We start from the raw sequence: 15,026 nt of genomic DNA on the forward strand, positions 1-15,026 counted from the left end.
TGTATTTTAAAACTATACTGGGGCTTTTTTTGTTATTAAGCATACCTTAAGGCTTAATTTTGTTCGTACCTAAGGATGAAGTGGAGCCAAATTTATGCCTGAAGGGTTTCATCAAAGCATACTTTTAAGAAATAAATTAGGACAATAGCAAACACACCAGTGAATCTCTTACAAAAGACAGTCATTTTACAAGAATTAATAGATTTTTAGTAGCCTTAATATCATGGCTATTCACGTAGCTTCTAATGGGGCCATTTACTTCAGAAAAGGACTACAAGATTAAGATGCAGACTATTAAATCCAGCATTTTCCAGACTTTTTAAAGTGGTAAACCCTTTCCCATTCAAAGCCTCACTTTTATAATACATACAGCTATTGAGAGTAGTCATCAAGTTTTCAGCAGGCCAATTTTTCCAGAAAGACAAGCCAAATCATGGTCAACAACTAAAGCACAAAATACCACCATTCAAAGCACGAGGCTTAAAAGCATTAACAAAATAAAGGTAACACTTAAATGGGGGGGGGGGGGGGGGGAGGGCAGCAAGGGCAAGAATTTGAAAACCTGATATTGACCTGATAAAACAAACCTGGAAAATGCCTGGTTTAAAATATTTCAACATGAATTAAATATTTGGATGACCAATAAATTAGAAATCAAATTGCTGAGGCTAGATGCTTTCAACTACAGAAATACATCCTACTTACCTTTATAAGCACAAGCAATTAAAGTTCATATGTTTCTGCATCCCTACATCAGTTCCTCATTTATACAGTAATGTCAAATCTTTGAAGATTTGGTTACTTTTTTCCCCAACGAAATACTATTATACAGTATGTAGCACTATAATCTAGATATTGTTATCAGCTGATCTCTTCACAAAACCTTCAGAACAGAGAAGTACTCTCTATAAAGGCCAGTACCAATTAGGGAAAACCCCTACTTGGTTTTCTCTCCAAGACACCTAAAGTTTAGCCTAAGGTTATGACTAGACAACTGTGTTTTATAGCTATAGACAAAATTCACTTCCATGATCTTCTCTTACTCCTTTTTATCTACTGTAATTTTTGGCTTCTACAGTACCTTTTGGCAATGAATTTATAAATTCAAAACTTTAATTACCCACTGTTAAAGAACTACTTTCCTTGTATTCATTTTAAGTCTGCCATCCGATAATTTAATTAGGTGTCCCTAGTTTTTGTTATGAAAAAGGGAAATAATTGTTTCCATTCACTTTTTTCACATTGCTCATAATTCTAGATTTCTATCACATTCCTCAGTTGTCTCTTTTCAGGATTTAATGCCCTGACAATTTAGTTTCTCCCTGTACAGAATTCAATGAATTATTTTCTAATTCTAGAATTGAACTATAATAGGGTAAGCACACCAGCAGAACTACTAGTAACACTGTTCTTCCTCTCATATGATCAATCCTCTGAAATCTAATAAATTTTTGACAACTGCTAAGCCTCAACTATTAAGCTTTAAGAGCTGTGTATCTCAGATGCTTTTTCTAGGAAAATAAACCACACAGAGTTCATGCACATGACTTTAGGTTTATCAGCAGAGTTGCACCTATTTTAACACTCACTCAATTCTGTTAAATCCTGGGGTGGGTCTACACAATCAGCATTTGATTTAATTACTCTAAATTATTTTGCTATTAGCACATGTTCTTGCTTCTCTAACATCCTTGGTGCATCTTGCAAGTAACTGCTCTAGTGTGAAAACAACTACTCCTACCCTTAATTTCTCATCTTTTATTTAGCTGGTATCTTGTAAAAGGCTCTTTTCTTTATAGCTCACATTCTGTAAAGCTACTGAAGCTACTAAAAAGCCTCTAAGCAATTCACTAAAAAAGAATAAAATTACTGGGGTTCCACCAAATTCCAGGCTGGAAATATTTCACAGCAATAAGACAGAAATGGAAAACATGCAAATTTGCAGCTCCCTTTTAGAAAGGATGATCAACAGCAATTATAAATAATTTTGTGTTGATACAATATGCAACACTGGCAATTAACTTATACTCACAGATTTTAGATATTTGTTCATTCTTTCAAGAAATCTTACTTTTAATCTATAGCTGTATTCATTAAATAAATCCTTAATTTGCACTATATGTAGAACAATCAATAATAAACTACATTGGATACTGTTTGAATAAATTAAGTAGCAATACTTGAAAGTGACAAACATTTCTGCTTTTCACTTTTTTTACTCAATGGACATAAAAAGAAGCTATGTATCATGAATACAGGAAGCAAAAAAAGGGCAACCGACTCTCACATGACGACTGAATTTTGTGTTAAGCCATGAATGATCTAAATTGAAGTTACACAAACAGAAAAATAATCCCACTGACAAACAGCCCCTTTCTGTAACATTCTATTTGAGAACCACTGGTTAAAGATAAAGAGGTGCTGAGCTTTGACAAAGAACGATATGGAAGATGACATCAACTTCTTTCGGCAAGTGAGCTCAGCGTGACAGCTAGTTGACAAACTAGTTTCTAAAAACCACTAACAGTAGCTTACAGTCACAGCTGTTACCCTGTTTTAAACAACAAAATGTTGATCTCAGTTGAAATGCCCAGCTCTACAGAAGATTTGTAAGTGCCCTGATTTTTGTTTTTTTTTTTTTTTTAAACAAAGCAATAAGTTATATTGAGAAAGGCACAAGGGACAGGCAATGACTGTACTCTGATGACTCCATGGTGATGCTCAATAGACAGGTTTAAGTATAACATTTGCTCATGCTCTGCACCCTCCTTTAATTTAAAGAAAGAAATAAGTTCTAGCGTTACAAGCTCACTAGCAGCATAAATCCACAAATGTGGAAGTACCATAGTCATTAGCAATTTCTTTAGCTAACTCAAGGCAGTGCCCAGGCTATTAACTTTGGTAGTGGGAAGAAATTCATCAGAGAACTTGTAGGAAATTCCCTTAAGGGACTTAAATCAATTGAAAGATACTAATACTTTACTAAACAAACATTTTACAATGCTTAACGCTAAAAAAAGTAAGGAATAAAAGATCATATTACTTAGCACTTCAACTACTGAAGTAGTGTAAATCTTCACTTCTATGGTAAAATATCAAGCAGTCTTCCCTATTTTTTAGTTATAAGGGAATATAAAGGTCTATTAAACATAACAGAGACAAATTCAGTCTTAATTCTGGTACTCCTATATCCTCTATGAGGGATGTATCTGAACGTCCCTCAAATTACATAAATTAAATACTAAAAATAAAAATAAAAAAATAAAAAATAAAAAGAAAGCTATCCTTCCCATTTAACAAATGACCAACTGATGCACAGAACAATTTCCCTAATTTTCTGAAGGCTCAAAGAGAAGTCTGTGGCTCAGCGCCACAGCTAAACTCACCTCTCAAGCCCCAGACTATAACCTTTGGCCGCTACAACATTCTCTCTGCTTTTTACAACATGTTTACCTCCATAAAATTGCAGAAGATTCAGCATAATCACTCCTGATGGATGGTAAATTAGAGGAATAACCAAACTGAAACAGACGCACGGCAAGTTGAAGTGACTAGTCCAATGTCAACAAAAAAACACTGGTCAAAGATTGGATTGAAAATTGTCAGATCTACTAAAGACCTTTATTCAATAACACTATGCAAGGATTGTTTCTATCAACACATTTTCATAGTTTTTCATCTTTAACTAAAGACATGGTGTAATAATGAACTAAATAAGACTGCAGGCGTGTTAAGAGCTGAACACAACCACATGTTTTCAACAGCAAGTCTAGTAGTTATTGTGGAACAGGTATTACCAACTCCCAGATTCAGACTGAGAACCAGTCTGTCTCCCTTATGTACATGTAAAACAGAAATTAACTTGTTTACCTCCTAAACAAGTATGAAGGAGGATAGAAGCAGCTAATAATTAGTATCTGAGAACATAAAACACAGCAAGTTCCATTAACAAGTACCCTGTTTGCTAACGAAGTGAAAAGCAGCGATACAGAAGTCATAATAATAATTTTTTCTCCTAATTTTCTTGGTTCTTCCTTTTTCCACAGAAATACAAGAATTCCGGAAAAGAATGATACCATACAGACTTCTACTGAGCCATCAAAAGAAATGAAAAAAAATAAAAGGTATATAAAATGTTTTAACATTCTTTCCACAGTCCCACAGAAAGAGTGCCTCTCCCCACCCCACTTTCACAGACCAGTAACTTGAAAATGAAAAAAAAAAAAATACATCAGAGACTCTAAGAGGTATTTTAAATACTCTATTTCTCACTAAATCAAACACTTCAGAGTTTGTTAAATGAACACCTCAAAACAGGACTACGGCAAGATGAATCCATGCCTCTTGAATCAAGGTGCTAAACAGCAAAGCATCTTTTTGGTTTGTGATCTGCATACAGCTTAGTTCAAACACAGCTCCTGTGCATGGAATATGTCAAATGATCATCAGTGTCAGCATGAAAGCTACTAAAATAATGAAATCCTTCATGTTTTTTAAGCAAGACACAAACCATTGAGATAGAAACATCATTTCAGGACTCATCAGCTCACCTCACTTTGCCCTGTTTTACACTGCAGTGGACCACAGTGAACAGTAGTCTCCTACCTATGAGCAACCTGCAAGTTATCCAACAACCTACACAGCCAATGCCTCAGGAGTTTAGAGCACATGAAGATTCTAGCATTCAGGTGAAGGAAACCCGCAGTCTTAATCTATTACTTCCAGTACTGTGATGAAACCATTTGGTCTCTATGAAGCTACCCACTGAAACCTATAAAAGGCTGCATAAGTTCTTGATCATAAAAGTGGACATCCTGAATACCAAGTTGATAATTTTATGTTCATAAAACACATACAATTAATTTTATCTAAGCACAAGCATGAAGAAGTGTCATACTAGATCAGAACAACACTCCATCTAACCATGCCCCCTTTTAGTAATTATCCATGCCTTGTTTAAATCACGGTATTTGATTTGCAGTTCATGCATCCATCATTAAAAAAAATTAGCTGTTTAAACTTATAAAGATGTATAGCTAAAGCTAAGCATTTTCACAAAAGTACACCCTAGCTGTCTTCTGTAGTTACTAAAGAGAAGTTTGGGGTTTATAGTCCTTTATGGTTTTAATTTTATTCCCTTTGCACTTTCACCAAACTATGTAACCTATACAAAGAACAACATATCTCTCACAAGTGTATTGTGAAAAAAAAGTAAACAATATTTGTTAAGTACCCTCATAGTGAGACATGTGCCACAAGAAAGCACATGAAAGTTAGTAATTATTCTTCACAGTAGTTTGAATACTGTGCAGGAAACATGGCAAAGAGCCATATAATGAGCACTGAGTGATAAAAAGAAAGTCACTGAATAACTAATTCTGAAGTGAGCAGTATTCATTCCATGTAAAGAATGAGTCAGGACTTCTAAGGATGAAAAAAAAAATAAATGTCAATTAACTCTATTCTAATATACCACATTCAATGGGGCTGTACAAAAGATCACTGGAAATCTTAACTGTAGCACTTCTGTAGTAGTTTCATCAACTTATTCTTCCAGTAAGTAGAGTTTAGCTAAACTTGATTCACAGAACACAGACTTAAGAAGGGGAAAAAAGGCAAACAAAAAATAAAAACCAACCACCCTATCAGTTGGGGATAGTTCTATTTGCGTTGCTCTTCAGATTTCACCTCAAATTAAAAGGCTATCTTGTAGAAAATCTTTACTATTTTAGCTGCATCTGTGCCATATGTCCAGTCTAGGAATAGTTACTAATGAGAGCTGAAAAGAAAAGCATTAGTGTTCTGTAAAATTCATGAGTTCTAAAAATGTGTCTGAGCATAATAATGTCATGTAATGAACATCTGACTCTTTCAGTTCACTTCAGTTATTCAGGAGGAAAAATAAGCTTGAATTACTGTAACTCTGATATACAGATAAAACAGATCTTTTCAACCCACATCAGAAAATTAGAAGATTGTATTGCATTCAGTTATGAATTGGATTTGTGCTTCAATTAAAACAGAAGAAAAATAAATCATACTGAAGCTAAATGACAAACTAAATGCTATTCCATTGTAATTTTGTCCAAAATACAACTAAATTTGTTATTTCTTCAACTCTTTGATCATTATGTTTAGCTTGTAAAGATGCCACTTACTACTGCAAATATTCCATTTCTGAACAGACTGGTATCATTTTTCCTGAAACTAAAATATAAACATTCTGCTGCAGAGCTGCTTCAAACCCACACTGGGCAAAACCAGACTTTAGAAGAAAAAAAAATCATTTAGATTTTCATAAGAAATAAAAATAATACAAGACAACTTTGAAGAAAGAACAACTACAAATTTTACCAAATGAGCAGGATACAGATGGACAAATAAAATTGTGTATTCCAAATATCCTCTCTTATCCCCAAATGCCAAGAGTTATTGATGTTTCTTTTTAAAATATAACGTACTCCACCTTTCCAGATGCAAAGGCACAAAATGTGAAAGATACAGGTTAGCTCATTTTACACATTACAGAGAACAGATTATTTCTGAGGGCCCCAAACATAGAGTCCATGCCATGAGAATGAACTCTGGTTCACAAAAATCTTTTGAGACTAGGGCTTTTTGGCAAAGCAGCAAACTGCCCAGAGCACTGTTAGACCTTCATAGAATCACAGAATCCTGGAATGGTCTGGGGTGGAAGGGACCTTAAAGATCATCCAGTCCCACCCCCCTGCTATGGTCACGGACACCTTCCACTAGACCAAGTTGGACAGGGCTTTGAGCAACCAAGTTCTAGTCACTAACAAGAAATTTGGCCATATAGTTCAAAAAGCGATTTGGGCATTACGTGCACATTCATTGCTCTGGCCTGTCTTCATATACATTGTAATTAGCAAGCAATATGCAATAGTCCCTAAGCTGTCCATCATCATCTTTCTATGGCAAAACGCAGAATTTCATCCTGCTTAGCACCTTTGACCCCTCACATTGCAAACTGCAGCAGACCCAGCATCTACATGTGCTCTTGAAATAGAAACATAACAATTCATTTTAACTACTGGCTAGGTCTCGAAATTCTGTGCTCCCTGTTTACTTAAATCCACACAGTTGATTGGTCTAGTGTTTACTAGATACTTCCCTCACAAAGCTAACAAGCATATGCAGTGATGCATCTTCTTAAAACAAATCATTATTTATCCACAGAAATAGAACAGAAAGAAATGGTTAAAGTAATGAAATAACTGAGTATTAGGGAAAAAAAAAGCCAAACAAAAAAAAAAACCAAACAAAAACACACACGAAAACAACCCCAACAAAACAAATAAATAATGCACTTTGACGAATGTGTTATCTTAGACATAATGGTCTGGATTCGGGCAACCAAACCACAGTCTCTCTAACAATGCAGCACCATTTCCTCACTTTTTGGAGCTGGAAGGTCAGAGGAGGAGGAGGTATGAGTGGAAGGAGTGACTATAATTCATTTTAATATTGTTTCTTCATTACCACCACTCAGTTATTAAGCAGTCTGTTACTCAGAGCATGACAAAAATAAAATCTGACATCTGCTTCTCTGAACACTGGTGAATCGACTATCTATAAATACCACCTGCTTCCTCCAAGTATGAGAAAAACCCAACTAACCAACTCTCCAACACAGAACTTGTGATGGAAATTTAATATAAACATCTCCCATACTCTTCCCAACCTAACTTAAGTTTGATTCTCTTCTATTATTCTTTAGGCATACCTACACAGGCTATTTTAAGTGCCATGCAGACAGGCCAATTCACTCCAAGTGAGCTCATGGCCACACTGAACCTAGTGGGGCTGCTTCCAGTATCTGAAGTTACTGATGTTTCCAGTACCTGAAGTATTGATACTTTCAGTATCCAGTATTCCAGTTTCTGGCTATTCCAGAACAAACTGGGTTTCACACTGGAAATTTTCTCTGTGTATACTGTCACCATTTAAAGGCTGCATAGTTTTCTTATTCATCCTCTTTCAGTGTCTTCATTTCTCCTCACCTTCAGTATTCCTTCTCTACAAAATGGAAGCCACACTGTTAAGAAAGCTCATTAAAAACCAACAAGATCTTTTTCTAGCTCTCTTCCTCCCAATTTTATTCCTTCTATGCCTCTCCCATCCTCTTTTCAAATCTCTTTCTCATGAATGATATTCAAATCTTTTCTCCAACAGAAAACCACAATACATTTTTAATTACAAGGGAAAGCTTAGACTGTTGACAAGCTGTGAAAAGGATGTAGATCCAAGTCAGGTACCAAATATATCTTAAAAAGAAAAGAAGAAAAGGATGTGGGGAGATACATGGGAGAAAGGATGAAACTACCTCATTTTACTGCTTCTTTCCTATACTGTTTACAGCACTGTGAATCTTAAACTTATGTAGACATCATAAACAACACAGAAATAATTTAACTTGTATTAATTGCATAAGGAAATGTTATGGGGTTGGGTTTGGTGGGGGTAGTTGGGGTTTGGTTGGTTTTGGTTGGTTTTTTGGTTGGTTGGTTTTTTTCTTCAAAAGCAGAGATCAGGCATCATGCTCAAGTTCAAGCAGATAACAAGACCAGCCAATTGCACACAAATAAATAACACTCTTCACAGTAGAATATGTGGAAAAAGTTAATAATAAAATTAAAACTTACTACTCTCCCTCCTCTATGAATTTCTTCAAATCACTCATTTTTATTAAGTTCATTAAGTGTGTTTTTTCCCTTCCCTCTTTTTCATACTTTCCTTAAATGTCTACCTGCATATATTTAATTGTATTCTCCTCAGGGCAGTGACCATTTCCTTAATTGTCTGTAAAGTCCACTGCTATAAACAACGGTCCTATGCAATGGTAAGTAATAAAAAATGAGTAATGTTCTTTTGAGAAACAGTTCTACATTAATTATGCAAGATAATCTGGAAAATACAGAAATAGGGAAAAAGCCCACGTCATTATGAATCCATAACTTTAAAGCATCACTACCCAATGAACAGTTTATGATATTCCATTTCAGTATTATATTTAATTTCTCTTGGGGTATTTAAAAAACATCTGTTCTGAAAGTTACCAAATGGCTATTGTTTACTCAGAAATTCTACAGGGTTCAACACCCTTTCTGTGCTGTCAGTTAAACATACAATATTTTAAATCCATGTTATGGAGCCAACTGTTGAAGCAGTCACTTAGAATGCAATGGATATTCTACATATTAAAATACACATGAAAAATCCTGTCCAAGAGTTATAAATTAAATAGAGTTTAAAATTCAGTATTTAATAACTATGCATTTTTTTAAAAAAATGGTTTTATTACTTACTAAACTAATTTCATGTCTTAAATTTACATTGCTGTGGACTTACATAAGCACAGAAGCTACTGAAACTGGTGTAATTTTTAAACCAGAAGCAAATTTTTATTGCTGAACTATGGCCCCCAAAAAGGGGTTTAATAGGAGAACACTGACACCAAATCTGAAGAGCGTGTGTATTCTGCTTTAGTATTTTTTAAAATCTGTTCTCTAATCTTGACTGAGGTTTGAAAGTAGCAAGTCTGTATTTTTCCAGTGTAAATGTTGTGCAGAAGCTTTACAAACATAGATCTAAATCTGCAATTGCCATTACTAAAATAAATGAAAAATCTATAAGCAGCAGTGAAACTGGCATGCAAATAAAAGAACTGTCAAGACATGTATTGCCTAAAAATAAGCTTACAATAACTATTTTAAAGACTGTGTGTGGTCTTACCCATATATTTTGGCAAGATGCACTTTCTCCAACCACAGCTAGATTCATCCAAAAGTAGTGGCACTGGAGAGTCTCTGTCTCACCTGTCAAACTTGAAGAACGTTGTTCAGCAGACCACCATGAGTCCATGGATAGGATCCACAGCACTACAGCAGCTGTTCTTGATAATTGTTCTCTAACTATAGAGGCAAATGCTTCAAAAATGTTCTGTAAGAGGATCACCCTTAACAAACGTGCATTTAAAACACAAACAGAAAAAAAAACATCTAGAACAAGACTTTCAGGACATTCATGGCATAGCAGCATTAATGACTTCATACGCATTGTCCACATACCTCTGATACTTGGAAATAATCATAGAAGATTCAAGTCTATTAAATGTACCTTAGTTTTCAACTAAATTTATTTACCTCTTATAGATTAACACATTCTTCAAACTGCAGGCAATAAAATAAAACAACCAGAACCTTTAAATCTTCATATAATCTAGAAAGATGAACTTTGCTCTTAGTTCCTTTCTCCATACGACATGGAAAATATTTTCACACCAACCTACAAGCAGATTAAGTGGGAAAGAGAGGTAAAAGGCTGCTTGGCTACAGTAAAGGTAAGATTCAGTGAAAACTGAATGAAGCAAGAAAAGCTGACAGTTTTAAAACTATGTGAAAAGAGAGCTTATCTGAATTCTGTCAATATAAAATAACTTTGACTGTTATTAAAAAGCATATAATCATTTGTTTCCAGAGTGATGTGAATATTTGCCAAAAATAGGTCACTGCTTTTAACTACTGAGATCTGTTCTGGTTTAACTACTGGTAGCATTGTACCCTAGAAGCAAGAAAGGCTCTAGAGAGATTACTTTCACTTTTCCCTAGATATATTTAGTGTACTAACTAGCATAGTTAGGATATTATTTTTCTTTGGTTTTGTCAGTAGCATGTTTGAAATAAATTTTATTAAGTGGTAGTGTATGTAACATTGCATTGTGGGTAGCAGTTTCCTGCCTTAACCTAGCCACATCCTCAGCTGTTATATGAGACAAGTTTCCCATATTTTCTGCAAGTTGACTTTAAAAAGGGAAAAAAAACCTAACAAAAACATACAGGAGAAAATAGCTAGAATCTTAAACACTGTATATTGACTGTTTAGAATGCATGTGTCTACCCAAGAGGGCACTTTTTTTTCTCAATAACTGTACAGTGTTTGAGGAACACAGAAAAAGTAACACTTTTCAGAATAAACTTATGTGCAGCAAGAATAATGAAGATGAGACCCATTTGGCCATTAAGATGTAGCCCCTTATTCAAAGCCTAATCAGAGTTAGATTATTTCACTGGGGAATATATTTTATATTCTATGAAGCAGCGAGACAGCTGGCAACTGAAGATAAATGAAAACAATTTATTACTACTCACTATTACATGATGTACTCACTGGTTAACAGAAGATGACCATCCTTTTAATTTAAATAACACTTTAGTTTAGGCTTAATTTGATTCTTCAGTAGCCTGATTCCACTGTACAGAAAACAGACATCCACTTATACAAGAGATGTAACAGCAATTTTTCTCCCTCTGTATGTTTAGTGGTCCCAGGCACTGGCTACTTCAAACCATATCAAATTTAGGAAAAGGCTATATGGCAGAGAACAGAAAGTCATCATAAAAAGGCAGCAGTAAAACTCCAATAAGTAGTATTTTTAAATGGACTACTAAAATAACTTTGCTGTTACAATGTTTTTAATTAACAAGTAGTTGATTTTAACAGATTAGTATATGTGATATTAGCATCCTTGAAGCTGTTGCAGGTATGTTGGAAATTCGAAGTCTAAGCGATAGCTACATCTAGCAACACAAAGTTTCATAAAATGCACAAATACTCTAAATTAAATGGTACATTAAATATACTAGCTAAGAATCATCAGAAAACACAGTGCTATACCTTTAAAAAATATAATTACTTATAAGCTATAAAAAACAGAGCCAAGGAGAGGTCTCACTCCCTAGATCGGGGGCTGAAGTGTTGCTCTAGTGGAAACGTTAGTAACACCTACAGTTAATACCTAAGTCTGAGGAAACTGCATTAGGAATTTCTGTATTACAAAAATCAGCATCTTGTTACAGTAGATACAGTAAAACTTGCAAGTAAGTGCAATTTAACAAGTTTGTCATCACACTGCTTTAGGAGAATATTTATCTCTCTCCAGTTGTAGCACAGAAACAAACATTTAAGTACAAATAAACTTTCAGCAGGGTATCCTACTGTTTATATGCTATATGAACTTTGAGTGACATAAGGCAAAATGTTTGGAAATAAAGCACGGCTTAAAAGTTTCAAAACACATTTCAGAAAAAAGTGAAAGACATAATTATCTTTTAGTGCTGCGTTACAACTGGTTTTAAATAAGATTTCATTTGCCGTCAAAGATCAAGCTCATAGTTTACAAGAGAAATTCCTTAACAAATACTTCTTTTGTAAGTGTAACTGGGACTTAAAGCATCCCCCTACGGAACACAAAAGTTAACTTTGAATTTTATAGATTTACCTTTTAAACAAAAGGCTGTCAAGCATTAGTCTACAATCAAGACACTGGCTTTGGAGTGGATTTTCAAGATTCATGCATTTGCCTCATTAGAAGTGCAAACTATACTGAAAGAAGCCGTCAGTTTCCCAGGTATTAGGTCTGCGGGAAGTTTAGCTTCACAATGTCTCTCTGCTAAAAAACTTGCATTTTTTTCAGTGACAGTTTCTGCAAACTACATCTCGATTACTCGGTTGAAGTCTTTTTTCTGCTTTTAATGGATTTTGTCTTAGTAGATTAAGACTTCCCTGTAGCGGTCTTGATTGACAGGTGAAAAAGTATGTACAGTAAAAAAAAACCCAACTAAAATCTTAGAAAGGTATCCTATCCTCTCTAACAAAGTTATTGAATGTACACAAGTGAAAGCAGCAAAAAGCCATTCCAGAGAAAGCCAGAGCACAGTATTCCAATGTAATGTTTTAAAATTCAGACTTCTGTAGTAAGTTCAATATGCTCATACTAAAGACATGACTAAGTTCTGAACTTTTAAAAATTAAGCAACTGCATTTATATAAACTAAAACAAGTATTTAAGATCAGGACATAAGTTATCTATTCTATAAAAATACTGAGTCTACCTATCACCAAACCACAGTTGATAAATAACTTCAGTGCATAACTGTAGTTGAAAAAATCACGCTTACAATTAAGACTTCCACAAATCACAGTGGCAGCAACTTCCAAAAGCTCTGGCTGCATCATAGGTTGATTAAAACTGTAACGTATACAAACATTTTGGTTATATGAGAAGATTCTCATTCTCACCATCTTTTTATATGCTTAACTTTTTTTCATTGATACTCTTAATCATATTGTGAAAATCTAAAGAAATAAAAGCAATCTGTCATTAGGAGAATTAAATATCACCCTTACTTTTGCAGGAGATGGGTGATTTGCAGAATACTGTCTTCATTTTAAGGTTGAATTTTATAAATTTGACAATCTCTAGTAACTTTCAAGGCTTTTATGAAAAGGGTTTTATGTTGCTCTAATGAATCAAAGCACAATCTGTAATTTTTACTAATATCCCCCTTTCCATTTTCTCTCCATCCCTGCAAAACAGAGAACCTGCTCTTCACTCACACTTCCAGATACTCATTTAACATCATTTGTGGCCAGTTTCTTACTCGGAAAGCTAAGGACAAAGAGAAAAATTAAAAAGGAGGGATGGCAGCTTCAAAGAGATGCATTTTATTTTACAAATAAAAGCTGAAGAATATCTAGAAAATGTTTTACACAATTCTTCTGCTCCCAAATATATACATATATATATGACAAAAAACAGAAGAGGAAAAATTTAAAAATCACTCAGCAAAAACTAAAAAAAATACAGTGCATCTATGATACAATCAGGCTAATAAGAAAAGTTCTAGATATAACGTCCAAAGAGGCAAAAAAATAAGATACTTTCTCAAAGATGTTTCCAATTTTGTTCTGAATCTGAGTGAGCAAATCAAGACTACTAATACACACTGTCTGTGCACATTATTCCTTACTACACACAGCATTTTGCAATTTATTTCAAAGCCTCTATTATAAACAAAAAAATACTGCTTTTGTTAACCCACTCTGTCCTGGTACAGTAAAGGCTTATATTACACAATCAAAGTCAAAGTTACAATATGTTAAGTATATAAAAAATATTATACACACATGCACACATATGATATTAAGTATTAAATCTTACATATGCATCAAATTTATGTTTCATTTTAAAACTAAGTGTTAACATTAACTGGTGAATAAAGTTATTTATAGTCTCCCAAAAAGTCTAGGACTATTCTATTTCTCTTAAACACTGAAACTATAATAAGCAATTAATGCAAAGTGCAATCAAAACCTTCCAACTCTCACAGTTCATTCTGTTATGCAATGTCTACATTAAATCCCAGCCATACTGGTATTCAAAAGCATCACTTATACCGCATTACACAAGTAATTATGATATCCAAATGACATATTTTGCCCCAAATATAAAAGAAACATAATTGCCCTTAATTTGCATTACATAGAACTGCCAAGTAGTTTTGAAGGCATGTAAAGTAAGGCAGACGTGATTTAAGATTTGCAAAGGAATCCCCAGACTAACACTTCTGTGACAGCCAATTACAGTAAAAAACACAAGCCCAACAAGCAGCCTGCTACTAGACCTTAGGAAAGGTAAAGTTTCTTACAATGAGTTACAGATTCACAAGTATAAGACGACAAGGAGAAAAAGTAAAACAGAAGGAATCCAGCCACCCAGCAAATATGAAGCAGACCCAAGATCGTGATACAATCCAAAGATGTAAATTATTGTAAATCATCACTGTTGTTCAGAATTTCACACAGCCACTTGTGCCAATTTTGCTCACTTTTCCACAGACACAATAATGAAGCAAGGAGAGGAAAGGGGATTAAAAAAAAAAAAAAGGATTAAAAAAAAAAAGGAGGGGGGAAGAAGAGTGGGGGGAACCTGAACCGAGAGTACAAATAAAGTTCTGCTGTCCATATGCTTTAACTGTACAGAAGTATGGGCTCTTACAGCATTTTGTACTTTCTCCAAATCCTCATGAGTCACAAAAATTAAAAAGCTATATCCTTCCGAATGCCAGGAAGGGCCTTACCACGAGCCTTTTGTCAAAATATTAAAAAAAAAAGGAAAAAAAAGGAGGAAAAAAAAAAAAAAAGAAAAAAGAAAGGGAGGGGGG

General features: G+C 34.4%; 1 protein-coding gene across 6 annotated transcripts in view; it reads right to left on the minus strand.

Annotated features, from left to right (window-relative positions):
- SUPT3H (SPT3 homolog, SAGA and STAGA complex component) overlaps positions 1–15,026 on the minus strand; it is a 263,404-nt gene that overhangs the window by 203,863 nt on the left and 44,515 nt on the right. The window lies entirely within an intron of this gene.

This window comes from Melopsittacus undulatus, chromosome 3 (genome assembly GCF_012275295.1).
Source record: "Melopsittacus undulatus isolate bMelUnd1 chromosome 3, bMelUnd1.mat.Z, whole genome shotgun sequence".
Lineage (NCBI taxonomy): Eukaryota > Metazoa > Chordata > Aves > Psittaciformes > Psittaculidae > Melopsittacus > Melopsittacus undulatus.